The 15,568-nt window shown below is 42.4% G+C and overlaps 1 protein-coding gene across 1 annotated transcript in view; it reads left to right on the top strand.

The window, feature by feature from the left end:
• The window catches only part of LOC121856855, a gene marked incomplete in the record, with an annotated part of 153,543 nt that overhangs the window by 82,394 nt on the left and 55,581 nt on the right, over window positions 1–15,568 (top strand).

The raw sequence follows: 15,568 nt of genomic DNA, 5'->3' as shown, positions 1-15,568 counted from the left end.
TCATGTACACTAGTCTTTCACAGATGTCAGCCTCTGTAATGTGAACAATATTGGAGACAAAATTATGAATTAAGACTGGAAACATGAAAAATACATACAAAAAATACAGTTAATTTGTGAAGACCCCATTTTATACCACATGCTACACAGACTGCTTGAAGCTGTTTCATTTATTGTTTACACTAGTCACATGAAGTGTGGCTTTATTCATGCACCATTTATGGAAGTCACTACTGATGGTGTTGTCACCACTTACCTCCACTATTCTACAAAAACACCTATAAGTGGAACTGATAAGAAAAGTGCCAAAAGAGAACAGAAAACGCTAATATTGGATATGAAGTTATATGTGCTGAAGTCATTTGAAACAGGAGTAAAATTTATACAAGTAGCCAGGGCAGTAAACCTTACTCCTCCTACAATGGTGATTTTTTTCTGTTCAGTACCAACCAACCAAAAACAGTACAGTAATAATACAGATATATTAAAAAAAAAAATACAGCATACTACTTCTACTACTTTGCTGTCACTCCAAATTGAGTATGACGATCATTCAGCTATGATACAATGATATGATTTAGGACAAGGGCCAGACGGAAAAGCGACACACACACGCGCACCACACATGCGCCGCTACACACACACACACAGTCATCCCTGACCACCGATGGGTCAAGGCGGGTCAGAGCACCTGGCACTGCTCAGCAGCAGCCCGTCCAACTGTTATATTGGCCCATACCAACTCCCTCCCTGAACCCTCCTCCCCACCCGGAATATCAACAAGTTCGCCAGAAGTTACTATTTCAATTGGGGAAGGAATGGAACCAGTGTTGAATAGTGGTGAACAGTGCTTAAGTCAGTGAAAACAACTCGGCAGTTGAGTCTGAGCCAAGCTAACCTTCACACAGTGAGGTCCCAGGTACCCAGTGATAATTCCCTGAGACTCCACGATAGGGAGGCCTGGGACCACACCTCACCCACTTGAGTGAGTGAAGTCCTGTGACAGATCACGTGGTGTCCCCATGATGTGCGACACCACATAGTGAATGAGTTGCTACAGCATCATGTGAAGTTTCATAACACCATCTGCGGGGAATTACTACACACCGCATGATGCCCTCATAACACCATCTGTGAGGGAATTACTCCCCATGAGATGCCCCTCATAACACCATCTGTGAGGAATTACTATGCCATGTGATGCCCCTCATAACACCATCTGTGAGGAATTACTACACCACATCAGGCCCCTCATACACCATCTGTGAGGTTACTACACCACATCAGGCCCCTCATAACACCATCTGTGAGGGAATTACTACATCATCAGGCCCCTCATACACCATCTGTGAGGAACTACTACATCATCAGGCCCCTCGTAACACCAACTGTGGGGAACTAGTACTCCACGTGAAGGCCCCTCACTCCATCTTTGGGGAGTTACTACCTCGTGTCTGCTGTTCAACACCTCAGCTTACATGATCTCGTGTAAACATTAATCTGTATGTTCACTGTACAGTATATGTTCCTTCACTTTAATGAAGCGTTAAACTACCAATTTGTAATAAGTCATTTATGTCCAATGTTTATTTTCAGCCTTGGACTGCAAACTTTCAATAAACGTTTAGTACAGGTTGTACCTCTCTAGTCCGGCATTCTGTGGTCCGGAAACTCCGTGGTCGGAACGATTTTAGTTTGTCCAATAGGTAGATAGCCAGATTTTTTTTTTTTTTTTACTTCTCTGAATTATTATTATTTTACAGGAGTATTAAATTTTTGCCCTCAGGCCCCAATGTGGGTCAGTGACCTATGCCGGGTGGGCTAATCTACCATAAAAAAAAACTCGAAAGGAAATTAAGTTTGTTTACATACGGCAGTTCAGCTGCACTCAATCTCTCTCTCTGCTTGTCCTACCAGCCGTTACAACACCTCTTCCCTCCCAGGCCAGATATCCCTCCTCCTAGTCACAGGCCTGGCATTTGACATTAGGGACCTGCCACTCTTTGCCATAAACAGATAAAATGTACGGGAACTTTCCCCACACACTCATCATTCTCACTTTATGTAACTTGACAGAACCTATGACCCTTCAATCTTTTACGCCCTTAATGTACAGTCATAAAGGCAAGTATGAACCATACCCCTGTTGGAAACGCTTCTGAGCTTCACCTTGCACAGGATGTAGGGGTGCCCAATAAACTAGCCTCGGGGGCAAATCTGAAATCTGAATCTGCTTGTCTATACAGAGTACAACATTTAACCCTTCAATATATATGAGCAGTAAATAAGTGTTGCTTTCATATTCTTATGTAGAGTAATGTGATATATTTTCACATGTCTTATGAGCAGTCTCACTTTTTTTACCATTAATGGTTGGCTACTTATATTGTTCCATTTATTAACATTAAATAACATTACAGGTACTTAAAGCAACCATATTAATTTTTTACATTAATTTTACTACAGCTACAATCAGGGTCTTATTTTCTTCAGTTTTATATGTAGAACCAATCAGTCACTGGTTTCATAAGCTACATAATAAATGCGGCGGCGTCTAGGTCTCCTCTAATATTCCACGTATTATTAATAAATTGCGTGTGCATTAATTCAATAAAAACAAATTCAGAAACATTAATTAAAATATATATGAACAGTAAATTAGTGTTGCTTTCATATTCTTATGTAAAGAATAATGACGATATATGTTTTCACGTATAAGCACTTACATATGCAATCTCTCTTTTTCTTTACCATTACCGTTAGCTACTTGTATTGTTCCATTTATTAACATTAAATAATATTACTTAAAACAACCATATTAATTTTACTACAGCTACAACCAAGGTCTTATTTTCTTCAGGTTTTATATGTAGAACGTCAGTCACTGGTTTTGTAATCAACAAAAACAATGCTGTGTCATTTCGTGTGTTTTAATATTCTCATTATTATTAATGAATTGTGTTTCTCATTTTGCACACATAAACATTAATTCAATAAAAAGACATTCAGTAATAAACAATAATGTATCTTTTTGACATAAGAAGACACCTGTTTACACGATTATACAGCGTCGTCTGCGCGTTGGCGGGTTCAAAACCCGTGAAATTCAAGTTTCCGCCGTCAAAATTTTATTTATATTTTTTGTGTGTTTCAATAAAATCGTTATGAATTAAAACTTCGCTGAATTGAGAAGCTACTATCGACATTTAACCCTTCAATATGTCTTCAAAGAGACCATGACGCAGAGAAAGTGGTGCTAGTGCTTCCAGGCATAAGCACAAGTCACTATCTATCCAGGAAAAGGGTGAATTTCCATGGTCCGGCAATTTCCATGGTCCGGCACCGGTCAGGTCCCGAGGTTGCCGGACTAGAGAGGTACAACCTTTTATTATTATTATTACACACACACACACCGAAGGGAATTACTACACCACGTGAGGCCCCTCATAACACCATCTGTGAGGGAATTACTACACCACGCGGTCCCTCATAACACCATCTGTGAGGGAATTACTACACCACGTCAGGTCCTTCATAACACCATCTGTGAGGGAACTACTACACCACGTGAGGTCCTTCATAACACCATCTGTGAGGGAACTACTACACCACGTGAGTCCCTCCTAACACCATCTGGGAGGAGTTACTACACTACATGTTTGCTGTTCAACACCTACATTAATCTGTATGCTCACTGTATGTTCCTTTACCTTTCTCTACCGAAGGCTTTTGTTAAACCACCAATGTATGTAAAAAGTCAATTATGTCCAATGTATATTTTCAGCCTTCGGGCTGCAGAACTTTTTTAATAAACCGTTAATTATTATTATTATTATTACACACACACGGGAATTAAGACAACAAGCATCCAGTGAGGGTCTTGTTGTGTGACTGCATGGAGGTGAATTAAAAGATCAGCTGTTGAGGAGCTTATTGCTTGACAACACTGGTGCATGTTACCGCTCCTTTCCACTCCATCTCCACTCACCCACACCTTTCTGCTTTCTCACTCCATATTTTTAAATGTTATGTAGTACAGGTGCTCCTCAACTTAATCGTTCAACTTACAAACTTTCAGAGATACAAACATCATCATTGATTGAACAAACATTACCTAAGAGAAGAGTGAGCCAGGTTTTAAGGCTGTATTAAAGGGTATAGCTCTACGAAATATCCATATTTTCATTTATTTTACAATACGTTTGGTATCTACACGAGTAAAGTTGGACTTGCTGTACAAACAATTGGACTTACAAACAAGCCTCAGGAACGTAACTCGTTCATAAGTAGAGGAGCACCTGTATAATGTTGAAGGGATACAACTTTGCTCATTTATACATATACTTATTACAACCTTCCTAATAATACTTTAGGTTTCATGTTTATTTATGAAATCTTCAGGTCACCAGACCCACTAATCCCCCACCCAAGAAATGGTGACCTGACATTCCATCAGGTTAGTAATATGAGACCACTAATCCCCCACCCTACCTCCACAGGTCAGGTCAGGTCCCTCAAAATACTTTAGCTTTCGTCTTTATTCAAGACATTTTCAGAAAATGCTCTCAATTTTCAACCCCGGAAATTTGTTTTCCAAAGCTGAAAATTTTTTGATAATTCTGGCTTTGGCAAAAAATTTTCGAGCAAATTTCAATTCCGGCTGTTGGAGATTTCCGGTTTTAAGGATTCCGGATATATATAATTTATACAAATGCATCTGATGAACTGACAGAGTATCATAAGGGATAATTAATCAATTCTCTTGGAAGGCACAGACCATAGCACCTCCCCTCTTCAAGACATAGGACTACCTCGAGGTAGCTCGTGAGATGGAGATGCAGGACAAAGCATTTGCAACAATGTTATGTCTGCCCCTTACATGTTGTATAACTAAATCATAATCCTGTAATGTCAAATTCCATCTTGCTAGAGTTTTTCATTTTATTAAAAAAAAAATACAAGAGGGTTATGGTCCGTCAACACCTTGAGCAACTTTGTGGCATCCCTCAGATATACTGTACATCAAAATTATTCAAACTTAAGATTAATGACAACAGTTCCTTTTCAATGGTATAGGTTGGACCCCGCTACCTCAGCAGCTTTGGTGGTTTGGGACGTCTGTCATAGCTTCCTTCTAGTGGCTGTTGCCACTATTTTACCTTTAAATATGTGGTAAAATTTACCTCCTCGCATGCCTCCTAAGAAACCAGGAAATCTCCGACGGCGGAATTGAAATATGTATACATACGCACGTACAACCACTTTCAAGAATTTAATTGACAGCTTTAAAAATTTATGTAGAGTAGAATACTAGAAAGGTAGATGGTGTTGGTAGCGTGCTTCCATGGAGTTTCTCTCTCTACGTGGTGTCACTTTGTAAACATTGTAAATGATGTCCTAGGAGAAATTTTGGTTTGCACAACAGTAAGATTGCAGTGTCAGGATCCATTTTTGCATTATTATCATGGTGTGTGTGGGGTTCATGATTTTGTAGGAGAGAGAGCCATATAATTATTGAGAGGATAGATATTTGAGAGAAATTGGAGTCAAAATATGCTGTAGGTTTCAACTTGTAATTTGAGCTGTCAGAGTTTTCCTTTTTCTTTAATATACTTTATTTATTGCTACCAATTAATTTATATATATCCTCATAGCACTGACAGGGTAATTTCAAAGTTACGCCAGCTTTCAGTTGATGGTCGGTCTATGGTATGTAATGATAGTCTACATATTTCACTATTAGCCAAGGCTGTTATTTCAGGGTCCTTCTGATTAATTGGTCAAAGGAGCTGGAGGGTCGTAATATACACTAAATATAACAAATACAGTAGAAGTCCAAAAATCTGGACTGCTTGGGGATTGGGTCGGTCCGGATTTTCGGATTTTCCGGATACTCAGGCAGTACAGTCGGCCCTTAACATAGCCGGGTTTAGCATACCGCGGTTGCCATCTGTATGCCCATGAAATATTCTGTACATTGAAGAAGTGAAGTACAGTCAACCCTCACTTTACGCGGTCCCACATTCAGCGTTTCCACGTTCTGTGGTACGCCAGAACCGGGATGCTAACATTCAGCGGTGGTGTACCCCTTCACAGGTGATGTATAATTTTTTTATTTGGCTCATAAAATTCATACAAATTATCCTGCCAGAATATAATTTACATTGCTGGAATTCTTACAATTTTATGATCATTTTGAATATAAGCATCATAGATTTTGCATTAGACATACAAATTTAATATCTAATGCAAGTATTTTGTTTACTCAGAGCAAATATATTTATCTTTTTGCAAAATTATGAAAGTGTATATTCAAAATATTCCTGGTCTTGCAAAGGAATCAGCAATGTCATATATCTAACGTTATTATTTTTTTCTAAAAGTTAAAATCTAGTTTTTCAAGCCAACATTTCTCTGGTAGGCAGGGTTGGTAGGGGGTGTGGGGTGGGGAGGGTTGGGACCGACCGACCATCTGGGGCGTTTGGAAGAGGGGGGGGGGAGGCAAGGTGGGGTAATTTGATTGACAGATAGTGTTGTGAAGAATATTTTTTTTTTTATTAACTCATAAAATTCATACAAATTACCCGGCCAGAATATTATTTACATTGCTGGAATTCTTACAATTTGATGATCATTTTGAATATAAACATCATAGATTTTGCATTAGACATACAAATTTTAGGTCTAATGTAAGTATTTGTTTACTCTGAGTAAATATGTTATCTTTTTGTACAAAATATATGACATTTATATTCAAAATATTCCTGGTCTTACAGGAATCCAGCAATGTCAATTATATTATCCTAACTTTAGTTTAAGGTATTATTTATTACTACCTTAAAATCTAGTGTTTTCCCCAAAAATTTCTCAGAGGGAAGAGCCAGCAGTGTAGTGTGAGAGGGGGTCAGTCCATTATTTGAATGGACATAAACTTGGCGACTGTATTTCTCTATTTCTCTTAATTATTAATTGTGTGCATGTACCATCATGAAATTAAGATGTTATTTTACTAGAACATAGGTATTGTGTCGGAAAAAGTGGAGTTTGGGGTCAGCGGTCTCTATTTCATTTAATCCCTATCTTATGTTGTTCACTTCTAGCGTTTCCACAAGCTGGCCTCTGTGGGTTCAATTGACCGAGTAAAGTGAGGGTTCACTGTACATTCAAATCGTGCACCATTCAACTCGAGCGGCACCTCACACGGGACACCGCCCGCTCCCGCAACCTCACTAGCACGCGCAAAGCTCTCCCTCACTCAGTCAGTCTCGCTGTAACCACGCTTGTATTGACATCAGCATTGTACAGTAGCTGCAAAAATATTACATTTCCGTGAATGTATTATATCAAGCACAGTATGAAAAGAATATCACTAATATAATAGTATTTTAACCGAAAACTATTAAAAAAGCGAGCAACATATCTTGAACATCGGAAGGTTAGGTAAAATCTTTTGTTTTCATGTAGTTTTCAATTTACATTGAAATACATTACGTTTCAGCAAAACTACTATTTATTTCTTTAAATATGGAAATGTAATATTTTTCTTGATGGCGTGTCGTATTACAGTGGAAAGTTGGATAAAATTGTGAAAGCAATGACTTTCACTTTCTTCGTTGTTCAAAAGATGTTACCGTAATCGGCTTTTGAATGGTTTTCAGTTGTGGGATTATGAGGCTAATGATAGGATAGAATATTATTGTAATACAGCAGTACAACAGTTTTTAACTGAAAACCATTCGAAAAGTGATTACGGTAAAATCTTTTGAACAATGAAAGAAAAGCGAAAGTCATTGTTTTTGTCACGATTTATCACACTTTTCCACTGTAACATCATTTCAGCAAAATATTACATTTCCGTGAATGCATTATATCAAGCACAGTATGAATAGAATACCATTGTAATATAACAATATTTTGAGTCCTACTTATACAGAGTACTGTACAAGCCCATAATAATGGCTCCTAAAGTAGATAAACTTAGTTGTGTGAAGAGAAAAAGAACACGTTAAAATTGGTGACAAACTTGAAATAATTAGAAACTAGACGTGGTGTGTGCAATACTGTTCTAATGGAAACATATGACATTGGAAAGTCTACAATTTATGATATAAAAAGGCAAAGAATATAATTCTAGAATTCACAGCTTTTCATTAAAACTGCTCATTTTGATAAATGAAGCATGCTATATTTGCTAATGAATAAACTAACAAAATGTACCTGTTCATCTCTTCTTTATTCCTCCTTAAATTTGAATTTTAAAAGTACTGCCTGAGAATCCGGAAAATCCGAAAATCCGGACCGACCCAATCCCCAAGCAGTCTGGATTTTTGGACTTCTACTGTACATAAACAGCTTCTTCCCTGGCTGGCTAGATGGCTGGGTGGTTAGCTGTTCGTCTATAATGTGGACAGATGACCAGAATTTAATAAGAAATAATATTTTATTTGGTGCTGAGTGGGACTCTTAATTTTGGGGGGTATTAATTTATGCTATTTTCATAACCTGGCATGAAATGAACATAAATTATATGAGAACTAAAGTGAAATTACATAGTCAATTTAAGGGGATCACGGGAATAGAATGGGACAATTTTCTTCTCAGTCCAGCCAGTAACCAGCCTTTCTTACCTTCTCTCCCACACAGAATTAATTTCCTACTCCTCATTTTTCTAGTTTTATATTATATTTTCTTTATTTCTATGTCACATTAGAATATTATATTACAGTACTATATGGTAATATTTGAGATATTTGAGGAAGAGTTCAGTAGAAGGTTCAGTACAGTAATATCTCCATCAGGAGGAATCTCTAAAACCCGGAAATCTCCGACAGCCGGAATTGAAATTTGCTCCAAAAATCATTCCCAAAGCCCGGAATTTTCCAAAAATTTCCAGCTTTAGGAACAAATTTCCCGAGGTTGAAAATCGAGAGAATTTTCTGAAAACGTCTTGAATAAAGATGAAAGTATTTTTGGGGGGGACCTGACCTGACACAATGTCACGGTTCACGGCAGTACTTCCACAGCACACGGTTCACGGCAGTACTCCCACAGCACACTGTTCACGGCAGTACACCGACAGCACACGGTTCACGGCAGTACTTCCACAGCACACTGTTCACGTCAGTACTCCCACAACACCACGGTTCAAGGCAGTACTTCCACAGCACACAGTTCACGGCAGTAGTTCCACAGCACGGTTCGCGGCAGTACTTCCACAGCACCACGGTTCACGTCAGTACTCCCACAGCACACGGTTCACGGCAGTACTTCCACAGCACACGGTTCCGGCAGTACTACAGCACGGTTCAGCAGTAGTCCCACAGCACGGTTCAGGGCAGTACTCCCACAGCACACGGTTCCGCGGCAGTACACCCACAGCACGGTTCACGGCAGTACTCCCACAGCACAGTTCACGGCAGTAGTCCCAGCACACGGTTCGCGGCAGTACTCCCCAGCACACACTGTTCATGGCAGTACTCCCACAGCACAGTTCCGGCAGTACTCCCAGCACACGGTTCCGCAGTACTCCCACAGCACACTGTTCATGGCAGTACCCACAGCCTGTTCCGCGACAGTAGTCCCACAGCACACGGTTCACGGCAGTACTCCCACAGCACACTGTTCACGGCAGTAGTCCCACAGCACACTGTTCCACGGCAGTACTCCCACAGCACACTGTACGGCAGTAGTCCCACAGCACACTGTTCACGGCAGTACTCCCACAGCACACTTTCCCGACTCACAGTTACGGCAGTACTCCCACAGCCACGGTTCACGGCAGTACTCCCAGCACACGGTTCCGCGGCAGTACTCCCACAGCACACTGTTCACAGCAGTACTCACAGCACACTGTTCACGGCAGTACTCCACAGCACACTGTTCACCGCAGTACTCCCACAGCACACTGTTCACGGCAGTAGTCACAGCACACTGTTCCGGCAGTACTCCCACAGCACACTGTTCGGCAGTACTCCCACAGCACACGGTTCACGGCAGTACTCCCACAGCACACAGTTCACAGCAGTAGTCACTGTTCAGGCAGTACTCCCACAGCACACTGTTCACGGCAGTACTCCCACAGCACACAGTTCACGGCAGTACTCCCACAGCACACAGTTCACAGCAGTACTCACACTGTTCCACGGCAGTACTCCCCAGCACACTGTTCACGGCAGTACTCCCACAGCACACGGTTCACGGCAGTACTTCCACAGCACACGGTTCACGGCAGTACTCCCACCACACTGTTCACGGCAATACTCACAGCACACGGTTCCGGTAGCGGTGTCCCACAGCCACACGGTTCAGGCAGTACTCCCACAGCGCACAGTTCACGGCAGTACCCCACAGCACACTGTTCACGGCAGTACTCCCACAGCACACGGTTCACGGCAGTACTCCCACACACAGTTCACAGCAGTAGTCACATTGTTCACGCAGTACTCCCACAGCACACTGTTCGGCAGTACTCCCACAGCACACGGTTCACGGCAGTACTCCCACAGCACACGGTTTCACGGCAGTACTCCCACAGCACACTGTTCCGCGGCAGTACTCCACAGCACACGTTCACGGCAGTAGTCCACAGCACACTGTTCGCGGCAGTACTCACAGCACACTGTTCACGGCAGTAGTCCCACAGCACTGTTCACGGTACTCCCACAGCACCTGTTTCACGGCAGTACTCCCACGCACGTTCCGCAGTACTCAGCACTGTTCCCGCAGTCTCCCACAGCACACTGTTACGGCAGTACTCCACAGCACGGTTCCGGCAGTACTCCCACAGCACACTGTTCACGGCAGTACTCCCACAGCACACTGTTCGCGGCAGTACTCCCCACAGCACACTGTTCACGGCAGTACTCCACAGCACAGTTCACGGCAGTACTCCCACAGCACACTGTTCACGGCAGTACTCCCACAGCACACTGTTCCGCGGCAGTAGTCCCCAGCACAATTTCACGGCAGTACTCCCACAGCACACTGTTTCACGGCAGTAGTCCCACAGCACACTGTTCACGGCAGTACTCCACAGCACACTGTTCACGGCAGAGTAGTCCACACTGTTCGGCAGTACTCCACAGCACACTGTTCACGGCAGTAGTCCCAGCACACTGTTCACGACGCAGTACTCCCCAGCACACTGTTCACGGCAGTAGTCACAGCACACTGTTCACGGCAGTACTCCCAGCACACTGTTCGGCAGTAGTCCCACATGTTCCGCGCAGTACTCCCACAGACACACAGTTCACGGCAGTATCCACAGCACACTGTTCATGGCAGTACTCCCACAGAACACTGTTCACAGCAGTACTCCCACAGCACACAGTTCACAGCAGTACTCACACGGTTCAGGGCAGTACTCCCAGCCCACGGTTCATGGCAGTACTCCACAGCACGGGTTCCACGGCAGTACTCACAGCACACTGATCACGGCAGTACTACCACAGCACACAGTTCCGACGGGACTCCCACAGCACATTTCGCGGCAGTACTCCCACAGCACACTGTTCCGGCAGTACTCCCACAGTACCGGTTCCACGGCAGTAGTCCCACAGCACACTGTTCCACGGCAGTACTCCCACAGCACACTGTTCACGGCAGTACTCCCACAGTACACTGTTCACGGCAGTACTCCCCAGCACACTGTTCACGGTAGTAGTAGTCCCACAGCACACTGTTCGCGGCAGTAGTCCCACAGCACACTGTTCACGGCAGTACTCCACAGCACACTGTTCACGACAGTAGTCCACAGCAGTACTCCCAGCACACGGTTCACGGCGAGTACTTCCACAGCACGGTTCCACGGCAGTAGTCCCACAGCACACTGTTCACGACAGTACTCCACAGCACACTGTTCACGGCAGTACTCCCACAGCACCACGGTTCCGGCAGTACTTCCACAGCACGGTTGGCAGTACTCCACAGCACCACACGGTTGGCGGCAGTAATCCCCAAAGCACACGGTTCCGCGCAGTACTCCCACAGCACACAGTTCCAGTAGTCACACTGTTCACGGCAGTACTCCCACAGCACACTGTTCACGGCAGTACTCCCACAGCACACGGTTCACGGCAGTACTCCCAGCACCACGGTTCACGGCAGCTGGTCCACAGTCATGGCATGACAACCATGGACAATAAACTTTGGTATTTGAGGGCTGTCACTAGTCACACGTAACATTTTGGAGCATATCGACCCCAACCTGCACAGATAGTTGTTTTAGCTACTGTACATACATTATATAACAATAATTAAAAGATACATGCAGCATTTTTTACATTAAGTTTATGACTGTACATCTACAACCATCATTGGTCAAGACTTTAATGTACAAAAAATAAATTCAATAAGCTCTAATACCCACTTATTTCACCCCAAATACTATTTGATAATTGCTATGGAAAAATCCTTTAATGGCAACTGTAAGCTGACGGGAATCAGTCCTGTCCATATTGTAGGAGATACTAAAATGAGACAAATCTCACAAGAAGAAGATTACATATAAGTAGAATATTGATAGTAAGAGAAATGTAAAGAGAGGAAGACTTTGGTAGCGTGGCCGTGTTAGTTATTTGAACTGGACTTACACTTATCTTATCTCATAGGTCAATACACATCTATTATGTCTTAAGGGTGACTTCTCAAACACCGCTTTGTCACAACTCTTTATTAATTCTGAACATGACATGGACACATTAATAACACCGCCTATTGAAGTTACTAGGACATCATATTACGTTACTAGACACTGATTCTCGGACACGAACATGAAATGAATACACTTCCCACGTAACTCATCCCATGGAAAGCTCTGACAAAACTCCACGCTGACCTAGAGGCCTAGCAGGTGGTCCTGGGTTGTCTCTGTGGGAGACTGCTTAGCTGGGCACGGAGAGTCTGCTCTGACGGAGACTGCCTCCGGTCCTCTCTGACTCCTCTCGGCGGGCCTGGGGCGTAGTAGCTGGCCCTTCCTGGTTACAAGACACACTCTTGTGAGGGGGACTAGGGCGTCCATATATTGGAGGCCCAGCCGGCAGGTTGAGCTGATCGAGGCTGAAGGGTCTCCTTACATTGCCCTCGCTAATGTAGGGTCAGGTCTGGACTTTTTCAGAGACTATAAGTTGTTTGTATATTCTGGAGAAATCTACAGATGAATGCTTGTCTGTTAACATCGTTGGTGGGGCGTGTGACATGAGAGGCTCTGGTTGATTTGTGGCCCTTGACTTGGGCCCGAGGGTTACATTTTACCTGGTTAATGTCAGGATAGGTCTGGGATGTACTGTAGGTTCCTTTGTATATATTGGGGAAGGACCGCAGGTGGCTCCTTTGCTCACTGTGTGTCTTACATATTTGTTGGGGCCGTTGTGACATGTGGAGGAGCCTGGTTGATTTGTAACCCTTGGGGAGCGAGGTTACCCTTACACTTGATCCCCCTAATGTCGGGTCAAGTCTGGACTGTTTCTGAGATGTAAGCTGTGGTCTGACAACCCATCACTACAATACCGACTGTACCCTTCTTCCCCCCACCCTCACCAAGAGATCACTACACATACGTGTATAGTTCCTGAAACACAAGTCAACTTGTGGCATAATGGATGACTCATTAATGAGTAATACGGTATAAAAGAAAAAGATTTTCAAGGATTTTTTTAATATAGTATGTACGTATACAGTATTAATGAAAAAAAAATGGACCATCCAACTTTTTGCAGTTTATAAATCCATCACTTCTAATTTCCATTCATTTTCATTTATGTATTTTATAAATTTCAAGACTAGGGCCCTCACTATTAATGGCTGTTCAGGGCAACTGCTATAAATTGCCGACTGGAAAAACATCGTGCAAGCAATGATTGGGCGTTCATTGATAACTGGCAACCATTCTATGGCCACGACTACCTGTACAGTCGTGGACGGGTACAATTGTCTCGTGAGGGGGTAAAGACGTTGTCTGCATCCCTGGAGCGTGAACTAGTCACTCCAAAGTGGGGGTTTCGCCAGTAGAGAGGGGTCAGGGTAAGTGGGAGTAAAAAAACAAGCAAGTCTTGGGAAGTAAAACTGTTTGTATAGTACAGTGGTCCCTCGGTTAAGCAACACAATTCGTTCCAGAAGGTCGTTCGTTAACCAAAAATTTTTAACCGAATCCATTGTTTCAATGGGATATTGGGTAATTGGTTCCAGCTCACCGAAAAGTACATACAAAGTATAAAAAAATGCAGTAAAGTACACTTACTTTGAGGTGTGTATGTAGAAGGCTCCTGGTTGATGATAATGATGGGAATTAGAAGTGGGGGGTGGAGGAGAAGGGAGAAGAGAAGGAAGTGGGGATGGAGGAAAAATCACCTTTCAGGGGAGCCATGCTTCATGCTGTCATTTCACCAATAAAATTTTAAGTTCACTAGGTGTAATTCAAGATTATTTTATTTAAATCAACACTGCACTGCATTATATATCATCGATATGTTAACTAAAGTTCAGAATGACCAATAATTTCAATGAAAAGTGCAAAAATATTCAAGACACCAACAAAATAGTTGCTCTCTTGATTGTAAACAAAGCCAGACTGACACCTGGTGGCCGACCCACGCATCTGATGGGTGCACAACTTACTAGTTCCCTGTACTGCATATACAGTATTATCAATATGTTAAATAAATGTTAAAATTACTAATAATTTTAATAGAAAACAAGCATAAATATTATAAAGCACAACTTTATTGATATTTACTCCATTGGAAACAAATATAAACAGAGAACAGATTACTGAATTGACTGAGTACTCCCTCAGCTGATCAGCTAATGTTCAAAACAAAACATGATTTTCGTAAGGATTTCGTTAATCGAATTTTTGTTCGTTAACCGAATTGAAGATTCTTATGGAAGTTAATTCATAAACCGAAATTTTGTTAACCTAAGCGATCGTTAACCGAGGACCACGGTACTATACAAACATAGGAGTTAGAAAAAAATAGACTTGCTGAGAGCGGTTGTATGTACCGAGAATGTAGACGTCAGAGTGATCACCGAAACTTGGATGAATCTGGCTAACAAGAACTTTTTATCAGAGTACCACATAGAAGGGTACAACCTTTTTCAAAAGAACAGGGAAGGTAGGAAGTGGATACATTAAAATGTTGTATTAATAATTCAAGAAAGGGTGAAATAGGAACCGAGTCTGTATGGGTAGAAATTGTGGAAGGAAGAGAAAAACTAATTATGGGAGTGATTTACAGGCCCCCAAGTCTTGGGAAAGAAGCAGCTGTCCATATGGCAGCAAATAAGTAGGGCAGCAAATTACAACAACCTGTGCATTATGGAGGATTTCAACTTTAGAAATATTGACTGCGACAACATTGTAGGTGACTATGAATCTGAAGTCTTCCTAGATGCAGTACAGGACAATTTTTTAAAACAACTAATTACAGAACCTACTAGAGGTGACAATACATTAGACCTAGTATTAACAAATACAGGTGCTCCCCTACTTACGACTGCTTCAACTTACGTCCATCGGTCTATACGGCTTCTTCGACCTGCGGGACCTTCGACGCGGCAGTCGTGACCA

This window comes from Homarus americanus, unplaced genomic scaffold (assembly GCF_018991925.1).
Source record: "Homarus americanus isolate GMGI-L3 unplaced genomic scaffold, GMGI_Hamer_2.0 scaffold1024, whole genome shotgun sequence".
Taxonomy (NCBI): domain Eukaryota; kingdom Metazoa; phylum Arthropoda; class Malacostraca; order Decapoda; family Nephropidae; genus Homarus; species Homarus americanus.
Note: the sequence above shows the minus strand (reverse complement) of the source record. Positions and strands in the feature narration are given on the sequence as shown.